This window comes from Festucalex cinctus, chromosome 7 (assembly GCF_051991245.1).
Source record: "Festucalex cinctus isolate MCC-2025b chromosome 7, RoL_Fcin_1.0, whole genome shotgun sequence".
Taxonomy (NCBI): Eukaryota; Metazoa; Chordata; class Actinopteri; order Syngnathiformes; family Syngnathidae; genus Festucalex; species Festucalex cinctus.
The window spans coordinates 17,024,787-17,043,813 of NC_135417.1; positions in this window are offsets into that span (position 1 = coordinate 17,024,787).

Sequence of the window (19,027 nt, forward strand, 5' to 3'; positions counted from 1 at the left end):
GTGATCATCTAGGACAGTGCTGTTCATTCATTTTTTTTTCTGTACTTTATGTATAGTATGGTCCATGTCAATACTGGTGCTAGTTAGACAGTTGTGAAGTGACCAGAGCGTGAATCGGACGTGCAGTACACAGAAATGTGCAACAAAATTTTATATATGTATATATCCATCCATCCATCCATTTTCTTGACCGCTTATTCCTCACAAGGGTCACGGGGGTTGTTGGCGCCTATCTCAGCTGGCTCTGGGCAGTAGGCGGGGGACACCCTGGACTGGTTGCCAACCAATCGCAGGGCACACAGAGACGAACAACCATCCACACACACACACGCACACCTAGGGACAATTCGGAGCGCCCAATTAACCTGCCATGCATGTCTTTGGAATGTGGGAGGAGACCGGAGTACCCGGAGAAGACCCACGCGGGCACGGGGAGAACATGCAAACTCCACCCAGGAAGGTCCGAGCCTGGACTCGAACCGGAGACCTCAGAACTGGGAAGCGGACGTGCTAACCACTCGACTACCGTGCCACCCTATATGTATATATTATATATATATATATATATATATATATATATATATATATATATATATATATATATATATATATATATATATATATATATATATATAAAGGGGTAGTGAGTGCAGTATTATTTAATTGCCATATTGCATAATTGTCTGATATTTATCAAAATATTTATTTCAAAATGGATTTTAGTTATTTCTTTCTAACTTTTGTGTGTGGCCTTCCATTCTGTATGGTGAATGCAACAATTTTGAAGCATGCAGTGCCTCAGAACGCCCCCACTTCTCAAGGCTACCATCGATTCGATTAGTCCCAATTATTATCTGGAGTGAGCAAGCGAGCAGGAGCAGCGGGAGCGGCAAATAAGAGTGGCTAGTAAGAACAACCTGGAGTGGCTATCAAAAGAGGCTAGCAAGAACTAGCTGGAGCGGCTAACAAGAGTAGCTAACGGGAAAAGCTAGTGAGAGCAAGGCAAAGGGAGACAAAGGGAGAAATCATGGGACTCAGTGACGACCATCTGCAGCCCCCACTTGTGGAGGGTAAGCGGTGGTCCACCCATTGAGTCCGAGGCTAGCTAACTGAGGCTAACTACGTATGCAGTAAGTTCTTTCTTCTATACTGTAAATGACAATTTAACACACTGAATTTAGATGATCCCACCAATTCCCCACCAAGACAGCAGTGCACTGCGTCACGGGTCTCGAGGATACAGCACAGTGTGTGTGTTTGTGAGCGCAATGCTGCCTAATCCTAAGAGAAGCAAGTTTCCCAATCCCTAAATAGAAAAATACCCGACATGTTCACGAGACAGCCGCCAGCCACCACCTCGTAACGTTCCCCGCAGGCCGGAATCCGATGGGATTGGAGAACAGGTGCAGTGACAGACGACAGTGACGGGACAGCTCGGAAGCGTTTGCAAGGGGAAGCTGAAAATTTAAAAGCCTCTGAATTGAGCAGCCTCTGTTCAGTGCGTCTCAACCCTTTTACTCCAATATCACCTCTAAAATCATCTAGCCTACTAAGTACCACCATAATGACCAACATTAAATTACTGTAGCATAGTACCTGAAAGTGCTCATCGAAAATGAGCAAAGTTTTTATTCTAAAAGGTGTAGTTGATACTGTATTGTTGTAGATAACTGTAACATTGAGCACAGTTGAACTGTGAGCATCTAGGACAGTAGGCAGATGCCTGCTGGGCTGGCGGCTCAGCGGCCAAGGCAACTCTAATAATATTTATTTAAAAGTTCCCTCGCTACTTCGCGGTTTGTTTTTTGTGGATGCACTCTATTGCAAATTTTCATTTGTGACATTTGTAACCTGGTTTCTGTTTAAGGTAAGCCAGTTGATCACCAATTATCACCAGCAAAAAGTGGGGGGAACACCGCATTCATTCATTCTTTCTCCTTTTCCCCCCCAAGAGACCGGCCTACAATTTAGAGGGAGTCTGATCCATTTACAACTGGAAGTAAACTGAAACAATCAACATATCGTAGCCGAGGGAACCTGCTCAAGTTCTTCCCCTTGAAAGTGAAAGTTAATGTACCATTGACTGACTATGTTACAGGCAGTCAAGCATTGATGCTAGAAAGGACAGTTACTCCCATATACAGTACATGGTCGTCGTGCTCAATTGGAATACCACGTTAGAAAGTGCGACACACAGACGTCATTTCCGCTTTTAACTTTCTACGTTCAACAAAAGCCATTATATTTACGTGACTCACCATGATGAATAAAGTAGTCAGTTTCCTTCTCGCTCCAAAAGTGCAGTTCTTTGGTGCATCGTCATGTTTGTTTACCTCTGCTTGAGTATTTCCAGTGGCTTGCGCACCAGAAGCACAGACTTACATATATATATATAATATATATATTAGAGATGCACGATAATATCGGTGGCCGATAATTATCGGCAATTATCGACCGATTTGACATCAAACAGATAAACCCGATAATAGAGAAATCTACCGATAATTATCGGCAATTTGATTTCATACAGATAAATCAGAAAATAAAGAAATCCAGCAATAATTATAGACTACATTGAAACATTGTGCAAAGTTTATAAATGTTTCAATGTATTTGTTAGACTTAAAGTAGGACTCGAAAGTATATATATATATATATATATATATATATATATATATATATATATATATATATATATATGAACATATGTGGCATTTTTGCCAAAAAGACCTGAAATAACCTGAAAAAGCCACAGAGAAATCAATGTATTCAAGTGAGGTTCATTTAGCGACAGGCTGTATCTTTGTAGCACCCCTAAACATTTGATCCTATTGCCTTTGGGATATAGAATGGTTTGTGCCGACATCCGCATTTATCCGTACCGAACATGTGTTGCAACATGAGGAGAACCACAGTTGAGAAAGGGTGCCAAGAAATGAAACAATCTGATATGCGATGCTGCAAAATGTGCAAAAATCACAGCTACATTTGCTATAGGGGCTCTTGTAGCCTCCATGACCGTGACAGCAATGCTCTAGTAACTGCGGGTCAAAAGCTGAACAGTTGAAGCAGCAGCATGCAAGGGAGCAGCCACAGACGATGCAGGCTTTGTGATGGAGGTAATGTTAGCTGGTTTCCTTGACATGCCTTCTGCATCGATTAAAACTACTAAATTATGTTGATACTAATCAATCGCCACATTACTTGAGAGTCGTCACATGCACCTTTTGTAGTCAATCTTGATGTCGCAGCACCTTGTCGTATTAATATAGCAGGTTTTCAAGGCTGAGAAGTTGTGGATCAACAGCAAGTGTCCATTTTAGACTGCATCATAACAGGAAAATATTGGGAGTTGGTTGACATGACGGATTAGCAGAATTAAAAACAAGTTTTACTATGACTATTACATTACTTATGTTCACATTAAAAAGGAAAAAAAACAAAAAAAATGTGTCTTTTCCAGGAGTTGCACCTTGTTTCTGACCCTCAGTTGAGCCTTTCGTGTTTGTTGACGAGCGAGCTTCTTGGGCTTGGCATCCAGGCTGTCCCCCTGAGCAGCCTTGGGATCTCAATTTGACCTGGCATCCCCCAGAATGGCCTTGGCAAGACCCACTTGTTTGACTTCTGGCTGTCTTCCTGATCGGCTCTGTCAAGGCCCTTTAAGTCTCAGACCACAGAATGGCCCCAAGGGTGTCAGGGACTCTTTTTGCTGCCCATCTCACCAACCCTGCGCTCTGGTCTCCCAAAAAAGGATATTTATCATGCATTCGGAGGACATTGTTAGTTTTTAATACTAGGCGCAGGTGGTGTCTGCTTGGCCAGGCGCCTGTAGGATGGCTTCAAAATGAAATGGACTTTTGAAATGCAGATAAAGCAGGAACATCCATTGGATTAGTCTTCACCACCCACTGGTGGAAGATGTGCAGAACTTGCGTGACAAACTTGAGCGAGCTGATCCGCGCAGACTTTCAGGCAGGAGGGAGACGTTCCTTTCGTCCATGACGCCTTCTTGGGCTTTTGTTGCTTGTCCACAGACGTGTGAAGCGGTTGGGATGAAAATCAGCACCTTCGAATCTGAGACTGAGCCGGAAAAGGGTGGAGTGCCTCGGCCTGTCGTGGCAAAGAGACTCTGTTTGTGATTAAGAGCTATCGAGATAATAAGAGAAATAAAGTTGACAAATAACTTCACATGTCTGCTTTAAGGTTGAACAAAGCTGAATTAGTGATGATTTGATGCGGAATGAAAATTAAAGGTTGGAGTCCAGGCTAACCCCCAGTTTGTGGACATAAGGAGAAAATTTTCCAATCTTCCTGAGCAGCGCCTACGGGGCCACAACAAAAAGCTCTATCTTGACTGTGGAGCTTCATTTCATTAAAATGACTCTCATGCTGTTTCATCTAATCCTGTACAGCACCATACCATGTGATCGATGTTGCCCACTTGGCATCCACTTCAGCCTGGTCATCAAGGAAGGAGAATGCTTCCATCTGTGATCCCTTCTCAAAGTTCCCTCTTTGCAACTGAGCTATTTCTTGGGTACTGATGAATGTAAAGACCTATTCTTCACAAACAAACACGTTTTTGTTTTTTTTTAAGAATAGTAACACACAAAAATAGACACGTCACTGGTGAGCTATATTTATAACAGACCCAAGCAGTGCCCGCGGGGCCCACATTGTTGACACGTGCTATAGATAGTGGAGAGGACATCACAAAGCTCTTGACATCACATAACATCCAAAGCCTAAAACCAGTAGAAACTAGATGCTGGTTACATCAGTTCAAAACAGACACTTGTTACATCAGTACATACCAGACACTTGACCTCATGGTCATGAACCCAACTTAACAGGTCATGAACTCAAACTTAACCCTGACGTGACCCAGACATGACAATGAGTGATAATACAATTGGCTGTCAATGACTTTTAACGTACTTGTGTGTTTGCGTATGTGTTGCGTGTGCACTAGTTAAATAGGGGGCAACAGTGTCATTAGAAGATAAACAGGAGACTCCAAACATTTAGGGAGATTTTTAATGTTGTGGTGCTTTAAATATATGCTAAAATCTTGTCTAAGGAGCTCTGTCGAAAGAGGAGACTTGCAAGTGCGTGAGCGTTTAAGCCATGCTCAGTGGTCCGCCTGCTGAATGGATCAAGGATTTTGATGTCTAGTCTACACTCATTTTTAAACACGCATCGATTGTGTGAATGGCTTTCAGCACTGAACAGTCGTTTCAGATAGTAGCATCAAAACACCTTGTGAAGAAAAACAGGGTATTGAAACGTAATTCAATTGTGTATCTGTAGAGGTAGGTAGAAAAGCACTACATGTATGCTGTTACATTTTACAATTGAAACAAATATTTAAGGGTAGATAATGTAACATATGTTTTATGCACTGTATTTGTGTCAAGAAGAACCGCTACTCTTGGTCCATTATTGAGACATTATAGCTCCCTTCCTTCTCATTATTTGGTAATTTTGTGGTTAGAGTTAGTGCTATTCGTTATAACACGTCAATAACAAGGTGAGTAGTGACACACAAGTATTCTATAAGTGCCTTGCTAGCATTAGCCATTGCACAAGGATGTGTTATTAGTGTGACATGAGTTAGCAAAAGTTGCTGTGTGTGTGTGCTCCTATGTCAGTGGCAAGACTTGGTGCACTTGATCTTTCAGAATAAGAGCATCATGCAGGGTAGTAGCGTTCTTGAAAAATATTGCGGACTCATTTGATTGTGTTATTATTTACAAGGCTCAAAATAACTTTCTTCATTCACTTCATTTGAGGAGGAACGTTTTAATTTTGAGAAGCAAATTTTGAATGGTAATCCTTGAAGCAAGGATTTTATTAAATAACAACGATTGAACAATTGTTTTCCTTTTTTATACAATCAACTGTTTTTATTTTCATGTTTATTTTAACTGTATTTTCTTGTGTAGAAACTAGGGGCTGGTTTTACAAAAATTGAATAATCGATAACGAATCGATTTTCCTTTTCAAGCCTGATATTGATTTATAAAAACATTAAGAGATTATTTTAATCTCTTTTTCCAGTAAATTCACAAGAAAATATCATTTTTAAGGCCATTTTTTTTTTGTATCTTACTGTTTCCTTGAAATTTACTGTTCACATGAATTATAAAGTATTTTTTTTACATTTTTGAAAAGACCTGATGTTGGACTTAAGACAATTTAGAATATTTTTCATTTATATTTACAATTATTGAATTAGAATTATGAAAATATTTTCATCTCATCCTTGCTGATGTCAATGTTTGTGTATTGTAACACTTAGGTGATTATAACACGTCTTACTTTCATTAATAAACACAATTATTAACCATTTAAATAGGGAATATTCGGAATTTTTATCATGTCGTTGATAGTTAAGAAGAATTGATGTTCCATAATGAATCAATATCGGATTGAAGTGAAGTTAATCGAATCAGAAATTTTTTTTTAATTGAATCTAACTTAACTCTTGTGAATTGGAATCGAATCGAGTGAGGAAATTAGAATCGATACCCAACCCGGGTAGAAATATTTTCAGATGAACCATTTAAAACAGAAACAGAAATTTCTGTTCAAACTTAGTATTTTTGAATGGGATGTATGGTCCATATAGCATAGCTAAATTGATTTAAATGATAAAAATGATAAGAGAGAAGACGAGAGCTACTGCAATGATATTTTAACATTTAATGTGCAGATCTGAAAAGTCAAAATCAATACTCAGGACCATATTGTGAAAACAAACAAATCAGTGAAATCAAATCAGAAGAATTGTATCCTAAGAAAAGGAGTACGGGCGAAAACGCCACATATCTGCCTCAGAGAATTTATGAGCATCCTTCCTCTGAGTCTGGCCTGGAGTGGTGTTCTGGTCAACACAGCGAGGTGAGGACTGCCCCACTTACAAGAACAAGCAACAGGGGAGAATACCTCCACTCTGCCGCCTGTTTCTGGGTCACTCAGAGTTCACTGCCGCGACTGCAATTTTTGACTTTCACTTTTGTTTTTTTGGAGAAGTTCCTATAATGACAATTTGACAGCAGTCAGAGGCTTGACTGCACAGAAAATGTTATGTTCCAGTTTCACAGCTGAAGCGGACAGTGAAAATCAGTACAGGCACACATTCAAAAGTGTGAAACCACAGATATACAATTTTCCTTCTTTCTTGTGGTTCTTTATGTTCAAATTTAAAATGAAAAATATTTTTAATCTCAGCCTGGTATATTTATATTTGTTTTGGCCTCATGACATGAGTCACACTTTGTTTTATTTAACTATCAATTTATACTAAAAAGGACATTACATTTTATTGTAGTTATTATATTTTAAATGAAATTACACTTTGTTTTGAATATTACAGTATTATCGCATGTGGCATGACCAAACTCAATAATCTAAAATTACATTGGGGAACACAGTTTTGGTTTAGTTGAGTCTGATTGACAGCAGTTTTTACATTTTGGGGTGCAGAATTCAAAACTGATCACAGTTTTGCTCTATCATGCTAAGTTTTTGAACTATAGATCCCCGTTTACCTGAGAATATGAGAATAAAATATGAGAAATGCTGATATGTGCTTGTTCTAAAAAAATGTTTTGAATGAATGAAATATGAAATAAACATGCCTAACTGCAATGTTTATTTAACACTATTATGTTTTACAAGGATATGGCTACTAGCTTAATTCCTACCATGCTAGCAGTCTGTTGACAGATATTTATGGTGACCAAATGGGAGCTGCACATGCCTATCACCTCAATTGTGACTGCACAAACAAGTTGCCACGTAGCTGTACATGAGTCCAATTGCAATCAGTTATTCTTACTACAGCCTTTCGACAGCTAATCAATGGAATTTTGCTTATCTGGTTGGTAAGCTGTGGAGAAAAAAAATGGATATGCGAGGAAAAAAAAAAAAAAGACCGCAATTTTGTAATCAGCATGCATGAATTGGCATAAAAATCTAACTGAACTGAATTTTTTTTTTTTTTTTTTGGTAAAAATTATTGTTATTGGTGTTCCTCTGGTGTATATTTTATAAATATTGCTTAGCAAAGCACTACTTGTGCTGCACAGTGCCGGAAGCAAAAAAGAAAAAAAAAAAGAAAAAAAAAAAAGATAAGATTACAGCTTCAATGCAAGCAGTCAAACAGGGATTTCTTGTCTTTGCAATAACATTGTAGTGATCATCTTTAAAAAATGAATGCATGATTTGTGTCATTTCAAAACCACTGTTGCTTAGAGATAGGCAAGCAAAAATAACGCAAAATAGTATGAAGTCTGCGGCACAACGATAGGATAGGACTGCGGATATACAGAGGGATAAAGTTTGCACTGTCAGGGTGAGCAAAGGAGAGGATGGCAGAGAAAGTTTATAAGGCGTAGTTTAGGCGAAAATGCATGAGAGAAGAGGGAATCTTTGGTGGCCAGCTGCAAGAGGGAAGATAGCGCAGAAAGGCTTTTAATTCTCAATCCCTACAGAGCCTTTGAAAATTACCAATCTTCTTATCACAGGCGCAGGGCTGCTTATGCAAATTGTTGTGGAGTGGAACATTTAAACGGAAAATTACTCGACAGCATTTCCCCCCCGCCTCTTGCCTCTTCCCTCTCCCTCTCTCCTCCACACAAAAAGCCTGTTTTGAGTCAAAGATAAGAAGATGAATTGCTCTCTCCGTGCTTTGAAGCGCATCAGGATTTAAAGACTCCAGCCTCAGCTCTGGTCTAATGCTCATGCTGTTGTTGCCTTTGTCGAAGGGAACAGGCATGGGGGGAAATGCGGAAAAAGAAATTCAAAACAACATGCATTCTTTCCTCCAATACATGCCTGGGAAGGCAGGGAGCAAGGATTAACATTTACTTTAATCTTTTGTTTAACTGTTAGAATTTACTTTGCAAACATCGGAAGCCAGAATATGAGGATAAAGATTTTAAGACGTATTTGAAATGCAAACTCAAACTACTAAAACCATGACAAGGCAAACAAATTGAAAATTGACGACACTTCATTAATTTTTAGCTCTTCAAAAAACAATTACAACACAACAAGAGGGCAAAGTTACAATTGAATTAACACATTGTGGTGACCAACAAAGGATATACATTCACCATCGACTTTATGCCTTTAAGGGAGGGGTGGGATGTGGAAGTAGTCCCATGTTTCTTTGTTGAAAGGGATGGTAGACACTAGACATCAAAGGATTGAAGACTAGTAGCTTGTTGCTTGCATGTAAACAATCAGAGTAAAAGAGACATGACTTACCTTTTTCATCTCCACAATGTGACTATACTCTCCACAAGATGAAGACTACTTTCTTTTTACGGAACACTGACTTTAGACTGATTAGTATGGACGCGAGAGGTACGCGATCAGAATAAACTTTAAGGTTACACTTGAACTTTAAAAAACTCCCAAATGCTAGCAGGAAAAAAAATTGCAGTGGAACCTCAACTCTCAATTGCGTTATCGTTGGCTGTGACGTGAAGGAATTGCTACTGCTCCGTCAGCTGGTTCTCTGACTCACCGTGGACCTTCAGTCATCTGTGTGATCACATGCTCACACAAAGCATCAAACACTTCAAACGGAGCGGTGGAGTCTTCAATCACTATATTCCTAATCTGGACTTCCTTTTTGTGATTAAGATTGGAAATGGCAGGAGGAATTCACATACACGACTGTTCATTTTTGGAACTCTGAGCCTGACGGGTCTTGGTGGTAGCTTGGCAATGGTCTGGAAAACTCACTGTGCTTACAAGTTAGTTGGTGAGTGTCAACAATTTCTCCTCCTTTGAGCTCCAATTTGTTCAAGTCGGCTGCACTAAGCCTTTTCATTCATGTGTTTCTATCTTTTGGCTGACTTCATTTTGTCAGGCAAGGTCTATTTAAGTTATTTCTTGATTGAACAAGTCTGGAGGTAATCAGACTTGCTTAGGTCAGTAAAAATGAACTCTGCTTTCTAAAGCAAAATGTAATTAGCCACAATTACTTCATAACAAGAGGGCACGTACTGTTACACAAAGGGAGATTTTATCCATCCATCCATCCATTTACTACTGCTTATCTCCCCACCCAATTCAACCAGCTCCTCCGGCGGGATCCCAAGGCGTTCCCAGTTCAGCCGAGAAACAGTCACTCTCCAGCGTGTCCTGGGCCTCCCGCCACTGGGACATGCCCGGGACGCCTCTCCAAGGAGGCGTCTAGGAGGCATCGAACCAGATTCCCAAGCCACCTCAACTGGCTCGTCTTCACGCGGAGGAGTAGCGGCTCGACCCCGAGTCCCTCCTGGATGACCGAGCTTCTCACCCTATCTCCAAGGGAGAGCCCGGACACCGCTTGTATCCGGGATTTTCTTTCGGTCACAACCCACAGCTTGTGACCATAAGTGAGGGTAGGAACATGGATCGACCAGTAAATCGGCTTTTGGCTTAGCTCCTTCTTCACCACAACGGACTGATACAGAGTCCGCATCACTGCAGACACTGCACCGATCCGCCTGTCGATCTCCCACTCCATCCTGCCCTCACTTGTAAACAAGACCCCAAGATACTTCTCAAGACCCCAAGATACTTCTCAAGACCCCAAGATACTTCTCAAGACCCCAAGATACTCCTCAAGACCCCAAGATACTTCTCAAGACCCCAAGATACTTCTCCTCCACCTGAGGCAGGATCTCATCCCCGACCCGGAGATGGCAAGCCACCATTTTCCGACTGAGCACCACTACCTGTAGGAGTGGCCAAAGGCGGGAACTTTGGCGGTCTGATTCCCAGGTACAGAAGCTATTTCTTGGGACACTTGGATCTTCATCTCTGTCTGATATTTACATTTGTTTGATGATGTTAATAAAGCGTGAGTAATTCAGCAATAAAAAAAAAATAGCATGTCATGAACCGTTAAAATACCTGCTAATAATAACGGTATGTTTCTAAAAAAAAAAAAAACATTCTATATATATACGTATGTGTATATATATATATATATATATATATATATATATATATATATATATATATATATATATATATATATATATATATATATACATAAGGGGTGTTAAAAAAAATCGATTCGGCGATATATCGCGATACTACATCGCGCGATTCAATAATCGGCAGAATCGATTTTTTTTTTTTTTTTTTTTTTTTTTTTTTTTTTTTTAGGATTCACACCTTGAGCATGGAAGAATGTTACATGAACGGAACATTAAGCCTTAATATTTTATTTTAATGCTGTTCAAACATGAAACAGATTACAACCTCTATAAGACTGAAATTTCAGATAAATAAATAATACATTTTCATATAAATCTTACACTTGTAGCGATAATTGGGTCGTCTTTTGGACGAATTAATAATCTGGACGTTACAGAGGTAAATTGTATTTACCTCGATAACCTCTGGGGCACCACGTTTTTGCTTTGGGTTAACAGGAGCAAACAACGACCAAAATCCTTCTTTCATCAGTCATTGATAATCTGAAGTCGCCACACTCGATATTCAGTGGTTCGTTGTACTAACAAAAGAATAATAATCCACTCGGAAACACAGATGACTTAGGCGGAATACAGTTCATAAAACATGCATTTATTCACGATTGCTATACTACAGAATCAAAGTACTGCCTATCTAACTATTCTACCGTCAGAAGAAAAGAAACAAAATAAAGCGAATGAAAATAAGGAAGGAATGCAAATGAATGAGGAAACAAGGGAAAAGAGAAATTTGACCTGCCAGATCTGTGATATGTTTCAAACGTAAGTTGCACGCAGTGGATACGCCGAGCTAGGAATCAAGCGCACTTACGAGAATGGGAGTTGCGTCGAACGAGCAGAAAGGTCTTCAAAAAAAAGGGGGAAAAATAGTCAATGTTCGTTGAAAAAGGCAAGAAAAAAAAAAAAAAAAGGGGGTTATTCCACAGGTGAGCAAGGGAGCCACTCAGGGGCCTGACGTAGTTGCGCTGGCTCGTCCCTTGATTGGTCGGCGATTCGGCGAGGTTGGTACTCGGCGAGATTGGTTCTGCCGGACAGCTGCCCGATTCCAGGTGTTGCAACTCGGTCCGGAAGGCCAGCCGTTGGAGGTGAGCTGGCACCGCGGCGGGGCGCCACCGAGTAGCAGGTGAGGTGCGCAGCTTAGGTGCACAACCTTGAGTCCGGCGGTGCGTTGCAAGTGTACCCGGGACCGCGAAGGTTGGGCGGGCAAGCACCGATAGTGGAACAAAAAACAAAACAAAAAAAAAGCAAAAGAGTCTTTAGTCAGCGTTGCAGTTTGCACCTGCTTTGGCGTGGCGTGGAGCGAGGATCCGCTCTCGTTAACGGATCCTGCCAGAAAAGAAAAAGGCCACGTGGTTGGCAAGTTTCTTGGAACAAAGAGTTCGAGCAGGCTGGGCCACTTGCAGGTCGTGCCAGAGAGTTTTTTGGAGGAGGCAGCAGAGAGCAGGAAGAGGGCAAGAGCATGAGCGAGGGTCTGCTCGTCCTTTTTAAAGTCTCTGGGTGGGGCTTCAGCAGGTGATGGCACACCCTTCTGTTCGCTCGGGCAGACTTTAAGAGGAAAATTATTAAAGAGATTAATAATTTGGCATTAAATTTGGTCAGTCTGGCAAATCAGTTTTCCCACACAACCCGTTTAACACACATCGTAATTAATGCATCATAAACTAACTTGTGAGGTAACTTCTACTTGTCTAATCTGACTGAGCTGAGAGATATTGATTATCTTGCATTCTTTATGGAGGACACATGAAATAGGATGTTCATACACACAAAGATATAACATGAATCATTCGTAGTTCAGTTATCTGTCAAGAATTATCATGGTATAAATGTGTAAAATGCGGTTACTTATGTGAAATGTCACTAAGGATAGTTCCAAGTTTCACCACTTGGAGGTGTTGTTGCTCCATCTAGACGTTCCAGGAAGGGCGAGACGCCAGAACATCCTTTTGTGATTGATAAGAGGTCATGAACTTTCCTTTGATCGGTTGTTTGTGTATTCCAAATCATTGGAGCCATTTGTTCGGGCTCCGGGAAGACGGGCTTGAATACACTCCTTCGGCAGACGCATAAATTCCTTTGTCACCTGGTCAGCGGCTTCAAAAGAGTTTTGTTGGTGGCTGGGTGACCACCTGTGGAGCTGACCAGGCTTGGATCCTGTCTGGGCAGTGGAATATTTATGCAACTGCAGAGAATTTGCTTTAGGAGAAGCAAACTTAAAAAAAAAAATTAGAGGGTAGAGTGGAACTTAGGCAATAGTTGTTACACACTCTACAAGCTTACTGATTAGTATTTTCTAAATTTGAATGAAAAAAAATCGCAACAATCGACTTCTAAATTCGTATCGGGATTAATCGGTATCGAATCGAATCGTGGCCTGTGAATCGTGATACGAATCGAATCGTCAGGTACTAGGCAATTCACACCCCTAATATATATATACATATATATATATATATATATACACACGTATATATATACGTATATATATATATACATATACACATATATATATATATATATATATATATATACACACGTATATATACACATATATATATATACATATACACACATATATATATATACACACGTATATATACACACATATATATGTGTGTGTGTGTGTGTGTGTGTGTGTGTGTGTGTGTGTCTGTAAAGCTTTACACAATCAGAATTTTTCGGCCAATTAGCTAGCAGTGAATTGGGGAAAGGGAGGGGCCAAAGCGAGCACCGTAGCGATCAGTGGATAGAGCAATACATCTTATTTACAATTCATCACCGCTGTTCCCTTCGGACAGGGAGTGGCCCGTCTCTCCCACAAATAGCAAAAAACCCACATATAATTGACACCAATTGAAATGGATACGGGGGGACGGGGACGCTGATAAGCAATAAATATAACATGCAATGTCTTATTTCACAGAGCCTATCAGTTACTTAATTGATCGATTGGGCTAATTAAGGCATTTTTGCATACAATGCACGATTTCAAATGATTACGTTTGGTCCATTTAATAAATTGGAAAGAACTGAAAAACTGTTTATCCGCTTTTATAACTATTGCAGACAATGTTGCAGAAGTATTCTTTGAGATGGTTCACTGATGTGTTGCACAACTCTGGATGGTCTAGATGGGTAAACGTTCACAAAAAAATGAAACAAATGACTCAAAACAATGTGCCAAATAAGGTCTATACAAACAATACAAGTACATAATATCCATCCATCCATCAATTATCTGAACCGCTTATCCTCAAGAGGGCCGCGTATAAGTACGTAATTGTACCAAATAACTGAGGTGGGCATTCCGTCAGTACTGACATACAATCCATCAGTACGCCACTGACGGATGCCTGTTTTTCTGACGAATGATGAGAAACTTGACTAAGCACTGACAGAAGCCGGTTTTCGTCCATCAGTGTAATCGTCACTAACCATGTCAATGGCGGATCTCTCAGTCTGTGACTGACGGATGCCTGTTGCTGACAAATGATGGAATGACCGCCTTTGTCGGTCCTAAAATAGTGGTGACAAAGTAATGGCGGTAGTGTGGTTAAAACAAAATGACGGAATTATGATTACATGATTATTATGATTTTAAAAAAGATGACGGGCTGACGATGACAGAAGGGTGCCCAAATCGCTGACAAATAACCAACCAGCTAAGTTTTGTCAATTCTTCTGTCAAATAAGGAATCTGGATGGAAGCCATAGGAGGTAGACAGCAAATAAGCTATTAAAAAAAAAAAATCTCACCTACACAAAGCAGAGGAACTACTGTAAAGAGAAAACCAATTGTACTTCTACATCTGCATACAAAAGAGACTACTGGCAGGACGGAATGCTAACAGGTAAGCTCGAAAAGGAATAAACAGGCAGGCAACAGCAACTAGCAATAGATCGTTTCTCAGTATCAAATTTATTATACGCAAAATATTAATGTTTGACTGCCAAAATTGGCTAAATAAGTAAAATATCCCTTTAATTAAAAAAACAATCCCTTACCTTTACATTTAATATGCTATAAAAACACCTATTATAAAATGGCATATGTGTCCGGTATCATATCTGCACATCTGATGTTTCTAACAAACCAAGCCATGTAAAAATCTGCAAAATAATTTGACAAGTTATGATTCCCAGTTCAAGATGGTGGCTACGTTTGCATGTTGTCAACTAGCCACGGCTTTACTTAGTGGTTATATATGCCTTCTTCTTCTACACATTCAGTGCAACATCGCCAATGGAGCGCAGCACTGCACATACTGGCAATGGAATTATACTTTCTTGAATGCAGCGTGCACTTTGAGTTCTTTTCTGACAGATAAACAAAATAGATCACACACGTTCATTAAATATATTAGACAAAGTGCTTTATATTGCTGACGTCATGCTAAAATGTTTTACCTCCCAAACCGTCACTTTTCAGGAGACACTAAAAAACGGCACATTTTTTCAAACATTAACATTGCATCATCAAAGACAGAAAGTCATTTTCAACACTTTAAGATTGGTCAATAATTCTTAAATTGACACCCGCGTGTACGTGGACTGACCAAAAGTATAGATTATTTTAAAATAAATATGACATTAGCTAAATTGTGACTTGTGAGGTTTTGGCCCGACGCCAGAAATATGTTTGATAAGGCATGAATGTTGGCAAAATAAAGAAAAACTGCTGCGGTCTGTGTATTGTGTGAGGACACGGGCCATTAACTGCCAGTGCCAATTCATGTGTGTGGAATTGCTTTCGCCACAAAGGGAGTGATGCCACTTACAGATGTCGGTTGCCTCTCGCTCGTGTATTTGAACAGGACGTACACAAATTCAGCTAATTTACTGATTAAATCAGTGACATTATTGGATTGGAGAAGAAAATTAATGTGAAGCAACTAAAATTGAAAATAACTGAATCAAATCTCCCAACCCCCCCTTCTTGGTTTTTTTTTGTTTTGTTTTGTTTTTTTAACTCTTCACATGGGACAGGGCGGCACTGATCCTCTACCTGATAATCAATTGGTGTGAACTAGTGTTCGAATATTATTTGAAGTCAACCCAAAATGTAATTTCACTAATATGTTGTATATTATGGAGGACCAAAATTGCCAAAATTCACAATAAAAAATAAAGACTAACTAAATACAGTACATAAATGATTAAATAAATAAACGACTAAATAAATAAATAAATAAATGGCTAAAATTGAAAATAAAAAATGGATATAAAAAATGTAATTCAAAAATTAAATACAAATGTATTTATTTATATATACATATTTTGCTCTTTTTATTTCCATTTATATTTTTTGGGGATATAATTTTCAAATTATATTTTTTGTATCACTTTTTATTTTCACTTTTGTCAAGAAAACACAAAGTAATTTCGAACAAATTAATTAATAACCGAACAAGTAATCGGCTGAAACACTAATATTGCCTACTCTATATAGCGGCATGTGAAGATGACGGAACAAAAATCAAAGGTGGCAGTAAATATGAGGTATATAAGCAAATTGTTGGATAGTTTAATAAGTTAACAGTGATGAAAAGATGTTTGTTTGTTTTTTTAGCAATAATTGCATAACATGCTGATTGTTCTGCAAGCAAAACTGGACAACAATTGCCACTGAATGCTAATCTCGGTGAAACAGACCTAAGGCAGCGTAGGGACGTTTGTGACTTTCTGTCGCAGTTAGGGAAGTTCTTTGGAACCACTGTCGTTAATCCATGTCTGAACAAGTGTGATGATAAGCCCTCTGTCTGAAATGTAATCCTTTTAGTAAAAGCTTTTTGGATAAACTCGCTTCATGCAAATTATAAACCCCATTAGTTTTGAGTGACGAGCCTGCTCCATTGAGATTAATGGCCAACTGACTACCTGATTTAATAGGGTTATTCCACATCTTCGAGGGATAAATAAACAAAATTAATGCAAGACATTTGTCGTTGACAGAGTGAATCTCAGAGTGCAAGAAGTTTCTTTTGTGCCAAATCTTGCTCCTCCTGAGGTTCATGAGTCTGTTTGCAACAAACACAGCTGGAATAGTATGATGCGCTTTTCCATTTCACTATATATGAAAATCATGTTCCATGTGATCAATATACAGCCACCGTTGCTTAGGAGATAATTGGTCAATGCTTCCTCCTGTTGAGAAATGATTGGCAAAAACCTGTTTGGACCACTTGTGACCTAAAATCATTCCAAGGCAAAATGTCCTCCCTCACTTTACTGCAAAGGAACTGGCCAGCTCCCTGCTGTGACCATTTTCCTGCAAGATCAGAGAAAATTCAAGATGACTTTTTAGTCTAAGATGAGCACCAGTTTTATTATTTGGTGTGCCACTGCGGGCTTTACATGGTTGAATAAAGGACAGACAGACACAGAGAGAGAGAGAGAGAGAGAGAGAGAGAGAGAGAGAGAGAGAGAGAGAGAGAGAGAGAGAGAGAGAGAGAGAGAGAGAGAGAGAGAGAGAGAGAGAGAGAGAGAGAGAGAAATATTTTAAAAAAGGACAACAGCAAGAATAACACCTGCGCTAGCTCATTCACTGCCTTTGACAAGTATACTTGTCAATTGTATTTTTTACAGCGGAGATAAATGGGGGCTAATCTGACTATGCTCCACAGTAAATATTAAACTTGGAAACAACTTTACTGATGCCCAACCACCGGTAGATGACATCATTGCTGCATTTTATATGAAATAAACACAGTTTCAGAGTCCATGGGAGTAATGGCTGTATTTTGGCAAACCTACATTTTTCTACTGTCAATTATAAAAGAACGGGACGGGACAAAATGTAGGCAGTCTATTCTGTTATTTGGTAGATTCGGTTTATATATAATTATTGAACGTTGGTATTAAAAATTTTGAAATTTTCTGAAATGGCTGGCAGTGAATGAGTTAATGAGCATTGACTGCATCCCATCCAATGTAATTTGCAACAGAGAAAACACAGTCAAAATATTTGAAACACTTAACTGTCCCACGAAAGATACTGAAAATAAAATGTTCATAAATATATACATACAGTACCTTATCATTTCATGATAGACTTAATCTACTGTATGTGACTGTGGCGCTATATTTCGCCAGACCGCACAGACCCGACTCAACAATGTAAATAACTTTTACTACACGTTCATTTCAGAAACGATGATGTAGAAGTGAGTTCCCCTCATACGTCTCAAGTCAAGGGTTCTGTTAAGTATAGCATCTGCTCATGAATAAATTGTGGCTTTGCATCCTGTGCACAGAGTGGCTTTTCTTGTCAACACAGAGGAAGGAGGCTTAAAATTTAATGACTTTTAAATGATTTAAAGCTATGTTTGATCATTAAAAAAAATAGTAGAAAATGAAAATATGTAGATTATTGGATTTTTGTATTAATGTGTCAAATTTAAGGTCAAAGTAAACTCTGAGAAGTAATACTCTCTCTACTGTCATTTGCTACTATATATATTTTTTTTTTGCAGTCATAGTGCTTTACTCCATTATTTGGGGAATATCAAAAATAAAGACTACAACTTGTTACTGTTTACATTGTGATTATGTTGTGCCTGCCTGTACTCTGCCTTTTAGGTTTGTTCTCCCCAGTCTCCCTGGTGACTGATGGTGGGTGGAGCCTGGTGCCAAACAGTGTGACCAATGAAAACAATTGTTTGCTTGATGTTTAAGCAGACAGTGTACTGTAAAATATTATGCAGTAATACCAGTATCAGATTGCTACTGGGGCCCGACCGAATATCAGCCTTTTCAAAATAACAATAATCGACTGGAGTTTTGCCTATTAAACACCAATATAAAGTTTTTCTTTTTCCTCATGCAACAAAAGTAAATGCTGTTTACTAAGTATGGGCAGGAAGTAAAGGACATGAAAGGCCTTCTGTGTGAATTGCAGGGTTTCCCCCAGTGCTTTATGAGCCTGGCGGCCCACCAGCTTTTTGATTTTCCAAATAAATATTTCAAATAATAAAATGACTGCATTCAGTTTTGCCCATGAAGACTTGATTTATGGTTAGAGG